Below are 17,500 nucleotides of genomic sequence, written 5' to 3'. Positions count from 1 at the left end.
ATATTCAGTTTCTCAAACACGCATCGCTCTTTTTAATTGGAAATCTCATTCGAACGTTAATATCGATTTCAATGACACCGAAGACGCTTTCAGTTTAACAAAGTTGCTCTATTTGTTAGTGCGTCGTTTCCACACGGACATCAAATTGATCTTCATAAATGTTTAAAGATTAGTCATTAGCTGACCAAATTCCCTGTAAATATTGAAAAGAACAGGTGGTTTTAATCTTCTTTATTGATATCAGACGCCAGACAGGAACTTATCCGTCTGGACAGATAGAAACAATGCTTGCTCTGGTTTGTCATCGCATTATATATCCCCTGACTTAACGTATTGTCATGTGCTGTTTGTGTTTTTACAAGAATTTTGTGTCAATACGGAAATTTTATCAATATACGAATAAAAATTTAATTCAAACAAGGTAGAAGAGCAGGTGATAAAAGCAGACACAGGCGGCATAATTCTGAGTGACATTTTACTTGATTTAAACATAAAAAAAGGATCAAATTTACTTCCAATACACATGTCAGTGAAATTAGTTGGTATTAATAAGTGCTTTATTATTCGTTGGATTGAAAGAAAGTCCCAGTGTCAGGTATACAATTTATAAACTGGCAGCGTGGTAAATAGCTAGCTTACGAACCACATGGTTCTGGGTTCTGCGTGGCACTTTGGGCAGTGTCTTCCACTATAGCCTCGGGTCGACCAAAGCCTTGAGTGGATTTGGTAGACGGAAACTGAAAGAAGCCCGTCGTATATATATATATATATATATATATATATTATATATATATATATATATATATATATGTATGTATGTATGTATGTATGTATGTATGTCTATATGTTTGTGTGTCTGTGTTTGTCCCCACAACATCGCTTGGCAACCGATGCTGGAGTGTTTACGTCCGCGTAACTTAGCATTTTCGCAAAAGAGACCGATACAATAAGTACTAGGCTTACAAAGAATAAGTCCTGGGCTCAATTTTCTCGACTAAAGGCAGTGATTCTGCATGGCCACAATCACATGACTAAAACGAGTACAAGAGTATACAAACAGATATAGAAAGATAAGTAAATATATAATCGATTTATATGGAAATACGTAACTTAAAATAATTAATCAAATATGACAATCCCATGTAAAGGCATGGATTAGTTCCAATGTAAGATGTTAATATCTTCAAACAAGTAATATAACTATACAACACAATATGCGACAACAATTCTGCTACAAAATTCCACAACCCTTCACTGTTTCTAACACAAATATATAGTGACATTTGCTGATATTCTTTTATTCTTTTATTTGTTTCAGTCAAATCGATCTCAGCACTTATTCAATGTAAGCCTGGTTCTTATTCATTCTATCGGTCTCTCTTGCCGAATCCCTATGTGACGGGGACTTAAGCTCACCAGCATCGGTTGTCAAGCGATGTTGGGGGGACAAAAACGGACGCACAAACATATACATACACGCATACACACACACGCACACACACACACACACACCACACACACATATATATATATATATATATGCGACGGGCTTCTTTCAGTTTCCGTCTACCAAATCCACTCACAAGGCTTTGGTCGGCTCGAGGTTACAGTTGAAGATACTTGCACAAGGTGCCACGCAGTAGGACTGAACCCGAAACCATGTGGTTGTTAATCAAACTACTTACCACACATCCACGCCTGCGCCTATATACATATACACTTTTTACTCTTTTACTCTTTTAGTTGTTTCAGTCATTTAACTGCGGCCATGCTGGAGCACCGCCTTTAATCGAGCAACTCGACCCCGGGACTTATTCTTTTGTAAGCCCAGTATTTATTCTATCGGTCTCTTTTGCCGAACCACTAAGTAACGGGGACATAAACACACCAGCATCGGTTGTCAAGCATTGCTAGTGGGACAAACACAGACACACAAACACACACACACACACACACACACCACACACACATATATATATATATATATATATGCGACGGGCTTCTTTCAGTTTCCGTCTACCAAATCCACTCACAAGGCTTTGGTCGGCTCGAGGTTACAGTTGAAGATACTTGCACAAGGTGCCACGCAGTAGGACTGAACCCGAAACCATGTGGTTGTTAATCAAACTACTTACCACACAGCCACGCCTGCGCCTATATACATATACACTTTTTACTCTTTTACTCTTTTAGTTGTTTCAGTCATTTAACTGCGGCCATGCTGGAGCACCGCCTTTAATCGAGCAACTCGACCCCGGGACTTATTCTTTTGTAAGCCCAGTATTTATTCTATCGGTCTCTTTTGCCGAACCACTAAGTAACGGGGACATAAACACACCAGCATCGGTTGTCAAGCATTGCTAGTGGGACAAACACAGACACACAAACACACACACACACACACACACACCACACACACATATATATATATATATATATATGCGACGGGCTTCTTTCAGTTTCCGTCTACCAAATCCACTCACAAGGCTTTGGTCGGCTCGAGGTTACAGTTGAAGATACTTGCACAAGGTGCCACGCAGTAGGACTGAACCCGAAACCATGTGGTTGTTAATCAAACTACTTACCACACAGCCACGCCTGCGCCTATATACATATACACTTTTTACTCTTTTACTCTTTTAGTTGTTTCAGTCATTTAACTGCGGCCATGCTGGAGCACCGCCTTTAATCGAGCAACTCGACCCCGGGACTTATTCTTTTGTAAGCCCAGTATTTATTCTATCGGTCTCTTTTGCCGAACCACTAAGTAACGGGGACATAAACACACCAGCATCGGTTGTCAAGCATTGCTAGTGGGACAAACACAGACACACAAACACACACACACACACACACACACACATATATATGTATATACATATATACGACGTGCTTCTTTCAGTTTCCGTAAACCAAATCCACTCACAAGGCTTTGGTCGGCCCGAGGCTATAGTGGAAGACACTTGCCGAAGGTGTCACGCAGTGAGACTGAACCGGGAACCATGTGGTTGGTAAATAAGCTACTTATCACACAGATATTTTAGTGCACGTGCGTATTCTCTGTGATTAAGTGTATATATATATATGTGACTTACTAGTCTTTAAAGCTGTTGAGTTAGGGAAAGCCTTGTCTATCGTATAGTCTATAGTTGTGTCAGTGCATATGCCGCTATTTACAAAGGTACATAATAATTAACATTTTTCATGATACAATTAACGACTTTGCAGGAGGCATGTGTATTCACACATAAAAGACATATACAATTCATTTTGCAATGTATGTTTTGTTTTTGCATAAAAATGAAATACTGTACGTATATGTCACATATAACCAACAGCGTAATAGTCTGTGCTCATGATGTTATTTTTTTTTTAATAATTGGATTCGTTTTATCATTTCATGACTTATATTTAGACACACTCTATGATTCTGCTTGTGCGTATGTATAAGTTTCCCTGAGGGTATTTGCATATGTAGATGTGTAGCAAAGAGCGCATGCATTGTCTCATTTTATCACAACACTCAGACAATTAAAAAATGAAACGTATAAAGTAATTATTCAATAAAACTTAACCATTAATCTCTCGCCAACCTCGAAATCCCTGTTTTTCCTAGTTCAATAAATAATTTAAAAGTATCCCTCAATAAATCGTGGTCATGCTGGGGCAAGGACTTCAAAGATCTTGTTGAACGAATCTAACCGTAATTACTATTTAAGGCAAATACTTCTATCAAATTCATTTGCTGTGCCTATAAATAAAAGAGATGTAAGCAAACCAAAACCAATTCTCACACGAAGTGTGACAAGCCCAGGTGCAACAAAACACACAGCAACACAGGTATGTATATGCCATTATAGATATTTTCTTACACACACACACATACATATATATATAATATAATATATATATAATATAAGATATATATATATATTATATATATATTATATAATTTATTTTGTTCGCCACTGTCCTGTTCTTGTTATCACTTTCACCCTCCGCAAAAATCCCAAAATTTATTTAATTTGCTTTTTGTGTAGTACTACGCGGAGTAGATGAAACAGGGACAACTGATGAAGGGTAATACTCTTTATGTTGCATGTCTCGTCTCTCAGGTTCTTTTTTCGTTGTTCGAAAAATGTTTGTTTCTACGATTTTATTTGTTCTCGTTTCTCATTGTGTTCAAAATTTTCTTTATGTCCTGTACCCATGTATGCATGTATATATACATCTCTATGTAGGTATGTACATAAAGTATGTATATATGCATATATTTATATATTATATATATAAATATATATATTATTATATATATATCTATAATATATACGTGTGTGTGTGTGTATGAATATATTGAAGGATAATAAAATAGTTACAGCATAATATATTTGTGTGTTTGTATTTGGTGTGTGGTGTATGTATCCACGCATGTGTAGATGTGTGTATGTATCTCTATATGTATGTGATGTGTGTGTAACGTGTGCGTGCGTGCGCGTCTGTTTGTTACGAAATAGAGCACACCATACCATCTGGGAAAAATGAATAAAATGATCTCAAATCAAAAGATTCGCAAAGGTCATATTCTGACAAGAACAGAACGAAACTTTTTTTGGCCACTCCCACACGTATTCTAATCTCTTCTCACTGCCATTTTCAACAGCTTTTTGTCTTCTTATCTTCCACCTTTTATCCGCTATTTTCTTTCCTTTTCCCTTTTTCCTATTTCCTTCTTCTTTTCTTCTCCTTTTTTCACGCATGCTGTTGTATATACTTTCTATCTTCTTTATTAAATTTTCTGTCTTTTATTTCCTGTTTTTATTGTTTATTTGTATATATATGCCATGTAAACAATTTCCTAAACCACAGAATTTCAGATTGAAAAGGGCTATCAAAAAGCTCGAAACTCATTGGAGTAACAGGAAACATTATCATTAAAATATAAATTAACCCTGACCCCAAAGCCATCTCTGGTCATCTTTTCATATATATATATATATATATATATATATATATACAGAGAGAGAGAGAGAGAGAGAGAGAGAGAGATGTAGATAAGTAGTTGAGTATGTAGGTAGATAGATAGGTAGGTAGGTAGATGGTAGATAGAAAGATAGATAAATAGATTGATACGTGTATATAAGTATGCATGTATATATGAATCTTTATGTGTATATATATATGTGGATGTGTGCATATAAATGATTTAAAACATGTATTGTTACGTCGAAGCATTGCGTCGTACTATTTTAAAGAGATGTGTTGTATAATCTGAAACAATACAAGAAGATAAAGTGTAAACTATAAAAGGAATAGAAAAAGAAAACTTCACAATACATTCTTTTTGTTTTTCATATTATACTTTGTACCTCCTTTCATTGTTGCGGCCTTATAGAAGAAATAACTTTAAACATATATACACCGTATCCCTCTACTACCTTCAGTTGAAAGTAATTGGCTGCAACGGGTGTATATAAGAAAACACTTTCCCAATTTACCACGCAGTAGAAGTAAATATGGAGAATGTGTGCTCGCAAATTGAGTTTTTGAAACCACATAACTGTCTCCAATATGGTTCTATTAATTTGTTCATGCTTTAATATTTCATGTGGCAATATTACCAAATATAATGGTAATAAATATGTCTCTTATTTGTGGGGTACATCAAGTGCGTGATTCGCATTAAACCTGGTTCCACCCAATTTCTCTATGATGTTTATTTATCCATCATTTACACAATTTCGCAACATAATAGCAAGCTTTATGAAATGTTATATTGCATCAAATAGTATTACTACAATCACACACAAACACACGCATACACACACACTCACACACACACACACACACATACATACACACACACATACATACATGCATATATATATATATATATATGTATATATATATATATATATATATATATATATATATATATATATATATATATTTATATATATATATTTATATATAAGAATTTCATCATTTCTAAAGCAGCCATTCGAGTAATATGACATTTCGCGTATTCCGAACCTTCCTCTCTTTACTCTATACTCTTTTACAGGTTTCAGTCATTTGACTGCGGCCATGCTGGAGCACCGCCTTTAGCTGAGCGAATTGACCCCAGTACTTATTCTTTGTAAGCTTTGTACTTATTATATCGGTCTCTCTTACCGAACCGCTAACTTACGGGGATGTAAACACAGACACACAAATACACACACATATATATATACATATATATATATATATATATATATATATACATATATATATATATATATATATACGACGGGCTTCTTTCAGTTTCTATCTAGCAAATCCACTTACAAGGCTTTGGTCGGCCCGAGACTATAGTAGAAGACACTTGTCCAAGCTGCCACACAGTGGAATTGACCCGGCACCATGTGGTTGGTAAGCAAGCTACTTACCCCACAGCCACTCCTTAAATTTACATTTTTGGAAAGTATATAATTTCTAACTGTCAATGGCTCTATACGTACATGCACGCGCGTGCATACACACACATACCCACATACGCACCCACACAGGCACACATACACACCCACTTCCGCACGCCGAAACACACATTTAAATATATAGATCCATGATATTTTCAGCAAGGGTTTGTTATTGTATAAGTTTCATATATAATTTAACCGAGAAGTACCTAAATACATAATTACATCCTGACTACTAATTACCGATCGATTTATAATGCTACACTATAAAATTCACGAATAATGCGAACAAGTAATCACGAGATGTATATTAAATATTTATAAGTTTATCGTACAATGCTTAACCCTATCTCTAATCATAGCAGACCTTCGTTAAGTTATAAGCTTCCCAATAGTTGCATTCCGATGTGCATGTAAGTGAGCATGTTGTAAGTGTTCATTATTATTTTGGGTTATATACAATTAGATTCAAATAGTTATCGATTGCAGTAACGTTGAGCGGAGGAACATCGTGTAACTTTACTTATGGTTAATTAGATTGTAAACTGCTGTATGTCGTCTTGTGTTCCGATTGAAAATGCATTTGTAATGTTTAAATGTCGTGTTAAGTGTCAAGAGTTGATGTGTTCTTAATGGTGTATACTGTTGCCTGGTTATTGGTTTATATTTGCAGTAACTACGAGGGTAGACTCAAAACATTTGAATGTTACCGAATGGAGTATACTTTCAACATAATCCGCCTTGCCATCCATTCATTTCTTCTATCGGTGCTTTACTGCTTGGATCCAGTTGGTGAAGATGCGTTCATCCTGTTTGTGTAAGAAGTCATAAACAGCAGATAAGACGTCATCATCATCGTGATACTCGTTCGCAGCTGCGTGTCTTTGACGTTATTGAACAGATGATAATAAGATGCGGCCACACCTGGGAAGTAGGGAGGATCATCAAACAAATGAAAGCCACTGTTGCGCACAGCTGCCGGTGAAACGAAAGGCCTGTGCGTTGTAGCATTCCCTCATGAAAAAATAAACTTTTTATCAAATATCGTTGGTGTGTGGTTTTAAAAGAATTTCCTCAATGACTCACAACTTGACATAATACACTCCATCGATGGAACGATCATTTTCAAGATGGTCAATAAAAACAATGCTTTTTGCTTCCAAATAACTAAGGCCATCACTCTCCTTGTAAATGAAACAACTTTGGCATTATTTGGCGCAGTTAAGGAAGGGTGTTTTCACTGCATATATTGTCTATTTGCCTCTGCTCCAAAGGGATTAACCCATCACTGATCCTAATGTTACAAAACGGATGATGAAACCAGATGGAACCCCCTCGAACAATATCAGGTTGTTCTGTGATGTGACCAGGCTGTTGCACCTTTGATCAATTATCAGAAGACGTGGCACGAACTTTCGCCATATCAAGTTTATTTTGTAGAATATTCTCGACTCTCTCGTAAGGATAATCTAATAGCACGGGCCATCTGGTTGCCAGTCAGTCACCTGCTATCCATGGGCGTGTGGAGAACATGACCAGTGTTTTCATCGATGGTAGTAATTTCAGGACGTCTAGATCATGTGATATCTCCTAAGACACTTCATTCCCCTCCTAAATTCAGTTACTCCATTTGTGTTATTGATAAATTCGTTGCGTCACCCGCTAATGTAGCAATCATGTCTTCATGGGTATCCTAAGGGGCTAAACTCTTTCTCTGCACGATGATGTGAATTTTTCTCCATTTTCAAGAGAAGCCGCTACTATTTACATTTAAAGGTGTTTTGAACAGTTAGATGTTAGTTTGCATGAAAGGAACGAATGAAGTTAATAAGAAGTCTTTAAATTAATGTACGCAAGATTTCACGAATGATAGATGAATTCTTCAGAGCCAGCCCATGAATGTTTCAACTCACCCTTATATGTGTAGAGATATGCATTAGGCTAGTAACTGATGCAGAAATTATGCTGTTCTAATCCTCTAAATCTTGCCTTCCAGTTTTGCATGAACACGTCTCGTAGATACACTTCATTGCATATACAGGCAACTCATTCTTCTTTCAGAAATATTCAATACCATAATTAGTCAATAAGAAACAGCAAGTTCCATTCACGGCATTGAATTGGTTTGGTATCTTAAAAACAACAATAAGGATTTTAAGTTAGATTGGTTCATCCTATCCATCTCTTTCCCTTATGACAAGGGCAAATGATTTTGTAACATTTGCAACTCTGAACTCTTCCATATTCTCTTCTCTAAAATCACCTTGTTAACACACTTATAGAGCGATCTTACAAATGTAAGTAATGACAGAAACATACCTTTAGCTCATATAAGTGATTTATACCAGTCTGTATAGTTTGAACATTTAGTTCACTTTACAGTTTACTTCAATAGAGAAATCTACTTCCAAGATTTTGAACATTTTTTTTCTACCAATATATCCCTCTTTATTTGTTCTCTACTTATTAGTTCTATACCCCTTCTCTTGCTACTGTCTGCCTTTGACGTTAGATCTACTAACGTTTTTTTTAAATACTTAATAGCGTCCTGTTTATCATTTATGCAGTCAGCAAAATGTTTATAATGTCTTGTTCTTGAGATAGGTTCTCTTTCTTTCCTGATGAGAAGATTACATTATTTTACACCGTTTATTCCTTTGGAATAAAACCAATGTTGTCTTCGAAACATACGTCGAAGGTATAGGAATTTGAATAACACCTGCGTTCAACTCCATTTATTTAATAATACTATACAAATTACTGCACATCAACCCCGGAGATTCTACCTTTGAATAGGTCGCTACACCCTTGTTACTTGCGGGAAATTTTCTACCCTGATAACTGTTTATTGAATTTTCCATGTTAACTGTAAACAAAGGATAATTCAATCATCCATTTATATATATATATATATATATAAATGTATGTATGAATGTATGTATGCATGTGTGTATGTATGTCTATATACACATACATACATTCACTTAGCTAAAAAATCAATCGATATCAAAGTATTATTATTGAAAAAGCTGAAAGGAATGCGAAATAGGAATATCCTCTATAGAACACCAAAATAAACAAAGAGTATAATAATTACAAACTTTATCGTTAAATTATCATCGTAATTATTACCACTCTATTATGAATGACAAATATCTTACTGCATTTCAATGAAATATTTAAGTCCTGCATTTGCATCAATCAGTTCAAGTACTTGATTCGTAATATTCCCCTTTAATCCTCCTCTTAATAATTATATTGATGCTACATATATCCATTCTTATTTTATGGCACCTATATATTTTTATAAAATGGAAAAGAACAGGTTTTGAAATTTAAAGGGGGGGCATCATCTATGAGTCAATTAGATGTTCTATCTGTAATTAGCAAGTAATATCTGAATGTGCCATCACGTGTCACAATATTTTTTAAACAATATAGTAGTTAGTAGGTATGTTCGTTAAAATATATATATTATGGCTTTATATATATGGATACACGGGATTTATATATATCCCGTGTATCCATTGTGTCACATCTCTTTCCAAAGGGCTTATTATAATTTGTCAAACAAGAATAAATTATTTCTATGTAAAAGACAACAGACCACGTAAAGTTTTCGGCCACAAATATCTGTGCATGCCGCGATGTAAGTGAATTTTAATTTAAATTTGTGAGAAAACTTGTAGAATGTGTACCGTAATATTAATAACATTACAAGACATAATTTCTTCAACGTTTATCCTAACATCTTAGGTTCCACGCTAAACTTTGTTCTCTATCGATCAGCGATCGATAATATTACCAACAATATACAAAGTCTGATGCAATTTATTATATAAACTTCTGCAAACAACAGCAATCTGTAAAGTCACACAATTCAATTATCTGATCTTCTTCCCACAGGTTATGTCAAAAGCAGTAGAATGCTTAAGAAATTCAATTCACTACATGTTAAAGATAAAAGAGTCGGTAGATATTTTCTGTATATTAATTTACCGTTACTAGTGAAGAATATAAAGTTTCAGGATTTTGCTACTAGGGTAATAACTTTAAACTATTTGCTAAACTCTCGTAGAAAGACAGAGATTCAAAACTTTTTTCCTGAATTCTCACATTATCTCAGTTAACTAAATTCTTATACTTTTCATCAGTTTAAATATTGGCGTTAACATACCCACATATTCTGGATATTTGTATATAATAAATCAATGTCTATGTAACTATAAGTTTGTTGGTTAATATATAAGATAAGTTTTATAAAATTTATTACGTATACGCTTGCAGTTAGATTAATTCACAGAATCATATTAAGATATATGCGTAATGTATAAACTGATGAATATTGCCAGTAGATATGAAGTTTATTTTCTCTCTCATTACATACTTAAATTTTCTCTCAAACGATGTTTTTATAAATTCATATATTAGAAGTAAATAAAAATATATTGAAAAGAGAAAACGTGTAATAAAAAGGACTATGTCTACAAGAATATATTTTCTCATTGACATAAATTTATGTTTAAAATTCATGCACCCCTAAATCTATTTCATACATGCATATATACATTCAGACATAAACACACACACACATGTACACGTACAAACACACTTCGACATATGTGGGAATGTTGTGTGTCATTGTTAATACTATACTAATGCCATTCAAATGAAACAGTGTTACTGCAGCACAATGAGTTAATCTAACGTAATGTGATCCATGATATCTAGTGACTGCTAGATTCCAATTTTTTTCAAATGATAACTAGTAATTTTCCTTCGACAATTTCATGTATTTGGTATTTTTTCCAAAACCTGAATTCAAATAATAATGATAAACGATAAACGTCAACTTTTTCAAGCCTAGCCAGGCTCATGGGCCCGGTTTCCCGATTTCTGTGGTGTATCTGTTCCTCCCAGGTGGACGGGATGCCAGTCCATCGTAGCTTTACTCAAGAAACAGTAAGAGAGAGCGAGAGAATGTTGTGGCGAAACAGTACAACAGGGGTCCTCACCACCCCTTGCCGGAGCCTCGTGGAGCTTTTAGGTGTTTTCGCTCAATAAACACACACAACGCCCGGTCTGGGAATCGAAACCGCGATCCTCCGACGGTGAGACCGCTGCCAAAACCACTGAGCTATTGCACCTCCACGAATGCAAATCATACTTTGTTTTATTAATCACTTCTTTGCTTTGAACTACACTGTTTCTAACCAATCATCGTCCATACTAACGGTGTTTTCGGTGTACAGTACACTTGTCACTACCAAATCCGATGTGTACTTGTTTTCCAGTTGCTCTGTCCATGGTAACTCGAAGGATGACTTACATAGTCTCTCGTTTTGAAAATGCCCGATTTTAAGAAAAGCATGAATATATGCAATTCTAGTCGTGGAGAAAGATAACTAGGTATATCCATGGATTTTACAATAAATCTTCAATATAGGGTATAATGTACGGAATTCATGTAAACTATATTATTAATCATTGATCGGTGACCGTACTTCAATTTTTTGTCCGTATATTTTTCCAGTCTTTTATAGAAATACGGCCCGAAATTTTGGGAGAAAGATGCCAGGGCGTAACTGGTAATTATTTCATCGATTCTGAGAGGATGAAAGACAAAAACGACCTCGTCAGAATTTGAACTCAGAGCGTAAGTACGGACGAAGTGAGGCTAAGCATTTTGTCTGGCTTGCTAACGATTCTGTAAGCTCAGCTCCTTAAATTTCCTAAAATATATTGTTATGTCAAAATTAGTAAACTTTGCTTATGTAAACTCAATAATTTCGTATGTTTTTAGAAAAAGCATATGATTTCGAATATATTTTGATTCAGTTACAGAGTAATGTATCAGAAATAGACACAGAATAAGGCGGCGAGCTGGCAGAAACGTTAGCACCCCGGGCGAAATGCTTAGCAGTATTTCGTCTGCCGTTACGTTCTGAGTTCAAATTCCACCGAGGTCGACTTTGCCTTTCATCCTTTCGGGGTCAATTAAATTAAGTACCAGTTACGCACTGGGATCGATAGAATCGACTCAATCTGTTTGCCTGTCCTTGTTTGTCCTCTCTGTGTTTAACTCCATGTGTGTAGTAAAGAAATAGGTATTTCGCCTGTCGCTACGTTCTAAGTTTAAATTCCGCCGAGGTGGACTTTGTCTTTCATCCTTTTGGGGTCGATAAATTAAGTACTAGTTATGCACTGGGGTCGATATAATCGATTTAATCTGTTTGTCTCTCCTTGTTTGTCCTCACTGTGTTTAGCCCCGCGTGGGTAGCAAAGAAAAAGGTATTTCTTCTGTATTTTCTGAATTCAAATTCCGCCGAGGTCGACTTTGCCTTCCATCCTTCCGGGGTCGATAAATTAAATATCATTTGCGTACTGTAGTCGATCTAATCGACTGGCCTCCTCCCCACGAAATTTCGGGCCTTGTGCCTACAGTAGAAAAACATAATAGAAACGAAATACTACTTTTTATCTCTATTCAGCATTGCAAACATATTATTACTGATCGTATAACATTATTGTTTATTTAAAGCATGCACGAATATGTTTTAGCTGTTTAGCAGTCAAGTTTAATATAACTTCATTCACATGCCTTTTGTTGGATATTCATTTTATTTTCTATAGAACTGTAAATTTAACTTCACTTTGCAAGGTTTGTGGTTCTTACTTCGACTTTTGGCATTAATATACATTTTCTCGTTATATATAACTGCAACGCTACATCTTATACCACATGGAACATAATGAGTAACACTAAAGTATTTGCCCCTAATTTTCTATATGCAGTATATTCAGTTGAGTACAAAAACTATATAAAATCAAACGTCGCATACAGTCGTTTCGATTATCGCATATCTCAGATGACATTGTGCAATATGTTTATAAAACGAACATATAGTGAAAGCAGTAAGATGTCAGAAGAGATACACAAAGTAATTATTAGATACTGAGGGTGCTGTAAAAGTCTCTTTCGCTGATTTGAAGACAAGTTTATTACGTAGGAGAGGGTCGTACTCAATGGCAAGTATATAAATTGTGAACTGTTTCCTGCAGAGCAATTTAGAATATACGGAAGAATGTGCCCTCTAAACACCGAAGAACAATGTTTGAATAACTAGAATAGGAAGGTTCCTTCTCAACCACATAGTTCGGGGTTCAGACTGCTGTGCTGCATTTTCTACTCTAGCCTAGGGCCGATCAAAGCCTTGTGAGTGGGTTTGGTAGACGGAAATGAAAATACGACGTATATCTATCTATCATTCGCTCTCTCTCTTTCTGTCTGTCTGTTTCTCTCTCTCTCTCTCTCTCTCTCTGTATATATATATATATATATATATATATATACATGTGTGTATGTGCGTGTTTGTGTCTGTGTTTGTCCCTTCCCCATCGATAAAGTAACGATGTTAGTTTGTGTACGTCCTCATAGCTTCGCGGTTCGACAAAGAGCCGGAGAGGATATGCCAGGCTTAAAAAGATTAAGTCCAGGGGTAGATTTTTTCGACTAAAATGTGGTGCTCCAGCATAGCCAAAGTCAAAATTACTTAAGAAACTTAGAGAATAAAAGGAAATACATCGAACGCGATAAATATGTGGCCTGTCGGGTGTACGCACCACTGAGGAGGCCCAAATGATGCCGGAATGTGTCAAGCTCTCTCGCTGGGCGATCTAGAAAGAGGTACTATTTATTTTGTTCATAGAATAGCATATCTATAATACATTATATGTTAGGAAACATATTCCACTAACTGGCCTAGTGAGAGTAGGTACAGATTACATATTATATGTACGTAGCTGCATACACCTGGATTCACTCTGTGTATGTATGTGCACATGTATAAAATTATAAAGTGAGAGACAGATTACTATTGTGAAATTAATGTAGATTTTTGTCAATATATAGAGAAAAAAGTAATACGTACAAGCAGCTAATTTTACTTATACATTAATTTGCATTCCAACTAAAAATATATCTTTGATTGTAATTGGATAAATTGATAGTTATCCAGTCACATGATAGTTGTTCTTCAGTAAACTTGATCATACGTGTTGATCAATTACTGATATGCGGTTTTTGAACATACAGTGCAAAGCCATCATATTTCAGTTAAGATTGACTTATCTGCCTCGATTTTTTTAAAGAATATATGTAGATTTAGGTTACTCTTATTTTAAGACGTAAATGCTTGCATTTATGAATATGTATGTATGCATAATTATACCTTTGCGTGTCTTTTCCTCTTTACACAAATGCACGCAAACATATTTATGTGCCTATGAAGGTATGTATGTATTTTATGTATATATGTATGTATGTAAGTAAATGAATAACTAACTAAATATATATATATATATATATATATATATATATATATATATATATATATATATATATATATATATATATATATATATATATATATGTATTATATATATATGTATTTATATATATATATATGTATGTATGGATGTATGTATATATATATATATATATATATATATATATATATATATATATATGCATACATACATATATATAACGAAGTCATTATTTTTTTTAATATTTTCTGTCTGTGAATCATGAAGTGCCACAATCTGGTGACTTTTGGAAGAATTTCGTATATATTCGCCTGATGAAAACAGTTTGCTTTCAAATGATGTAGTATATGTGGTCGTAAATTTAAAAATTCAGTGGAAAAAGGTGTAGTGAATGAACCGTTATTTAACTTATTTTTTATGCACCCATACACGCACACACATACACTCACGCATATGCACATTTACATAGACATGTATATATGTAGTTATGTACGTATGTTTGTGTGTATGCCCAAGTGTATTTGTTTACATAAACGATTGTTTACTACCTACATGGGTTTGTGGTTCTGTGTGCATTCAAAATTGATTTTTGATATTAGCGATGAAAACATTCGATATATGTTGTACAGTCTCTACATTTTACCAGAAAGTGAAGTTACTTAAGCGTCTCTCAAAAGCGCTTGAAAAGTAAGCTACCGTGTCAATTTGTAACATAAATAATTCAAACAGTAACATAGCATTGTATTCATTGAAGTAGGTGAGCTGGCAGAAACGTTAAGCACGCCGGGCGAAATGCTTAACGGTATTTCGTCTGCCGCTACGTTCTGAGTTCAAATTTCGCCGAGATCGACTTTGCCTTTCATCCTTTCGGGGTCGATTAAATAAGTACCAGTTACGCACTGGGGTCGATATAATCGACTTAATCCGTTTGTCTGTCCTTGTTTGTCCTCTCTGTGTTTAGCCCCTCGTGGGTAGTAAAGAAATAGGTATTTCGTCTGTCACTACGTTCTGAGTTCAAATTCCACCGAGGTCGACTTTGCCTTTCATCTTTTCGGGGTCGATTAAATAAGTACTAGTTACCACCGGGGTTGATATAATCGACTTAATCCGTTTTTCTGTCCTTATTTATCCTCTCTGTATGCAGCCCGTTGTGGGCAATGAATAAATAAGTATTGTATTCATTGAGGTCTATTAGATTAGCCCAAATAAAAATAAGTTCTTTATACAATGGTAGAAACGATCATCTGAGCAAATATTTCATTAATGAATTCGTATGGAAAATATTTCATATTTTCAACTTTTAAGGTTTGTATACCAAACAATCGTTAATCAGTAGCACTCACTAAAGTACATATGTTTTATTCATAAACAAAGGAAGTTTCGTCTTGTTATACATATATATGTGTATGTGCATATGTGTGTACGTACGCACGCATTAGTGACTGTGTTCCTGTGTGTTCTAATTTTTTCATGTTGGAAACCATTTGGCATGAAATGTAATAATTTCTCGCGCTATTTGACCCAACATACGTAGCATAAGCCATACATGCAATTAATTACCTAATTCATATTGTTTAAATAATGGAAAATTAACCATTCTGATTCTTAAAACAGGAACATACATCCAGTTCGGCCACTTGTCACGTAGCGCAAATCTTATGAAAGCCAATGTACTTCAATATTTATAATATATTGATTATAAGGTATATGATGTATAAGATTTAAATATCTCCCCAACTTGGCCCTCATCGTTGAATAAAGTAGGTAATTACGGAGAGAATAGCGTGCATTCAAAAGGTCGTAATGAATGAATGCATGGATCAAAATCATATCAGTAATTATTGGGAAAGATTCGCTAAAGTTAAAGTTGATATCTATATAATCTTCTTACTCTATAAATAGTGGTAGTCAAATTATTACGTATTATTAGTAATTCCTATCCACAGGTTTGCTGGTAGAGTAACTGTGTAAACTAAGTCGTATTTTTACTTCGGATACTGATATAAGTTTATTTGGGTTTAAGATGTGAAATTTATTCTGAAGCTGCCTTATAAATAAAAGACGAAGTACAGGTTTTTTTTTTTTGTGATAAACATGTTATATTATGCGTAAAATTCGAAAAAATCACTAGTCCCGATTCCAGGTTACATTGCAGTAAATAACATTATATAAAATGGCTATCATCACATAGCTATACGCAACCGTGTATTTATATGAACTTTTATGGGAAGAAAGTAGAGAAGATGAGCTGACCTGTACTAATACATACGAGTTGTATATTTGCGGAAAGATTTATTGCTGGAACACGCGCTAAAGAATTTTCAGAAAGCATTAAACATATAAAGGAGGAATGTCTGTACTAAATCACCGAAGAACGTATCAAAAGATTTAAAAACAATTTCTTTATCGGTTTTGAATATTTGGGATTGTAAGTATTTAGGGCATAGATTTAGGAGTCTTTGATGCTCATGGAATTTCTTTAAAAATCCAGTGCGAAGCCAATAAGTATGTCCTTGTCGTTATGTCTACAGCTTGAGGAATAAATATCATTTGTATCTAGACTCATCTTTGCTGATTATTCTCTGCTAATGCTTACACACATCGTCTTTCATTTCTGTAAATATGGAATGTATTGATACAATATTACATATTGTAAATTATTATCAAGTTAAAGAGACGTAAAGGCAAAGTGCAGTGGGCAACTAGCTACTCTG

This window comes from Octopus sinensis, linkage group LG5 (assembly GCF_006345805.1).
Source record: "Octopus sinensis linkage group LG5, ASM634580v1, whole genome shotgun sequence".
Lineage (NCBI taxonomy): Eukaryota > Metazoa > Mollusca > Cephalopoda > Octopoda > Octopodidae > Octopus > Octopus sinensis.
The sequence above is the reverse complement of the archived record's forward strand: the minus strand, read 5'-3'. Positions refer to the sequence as shown.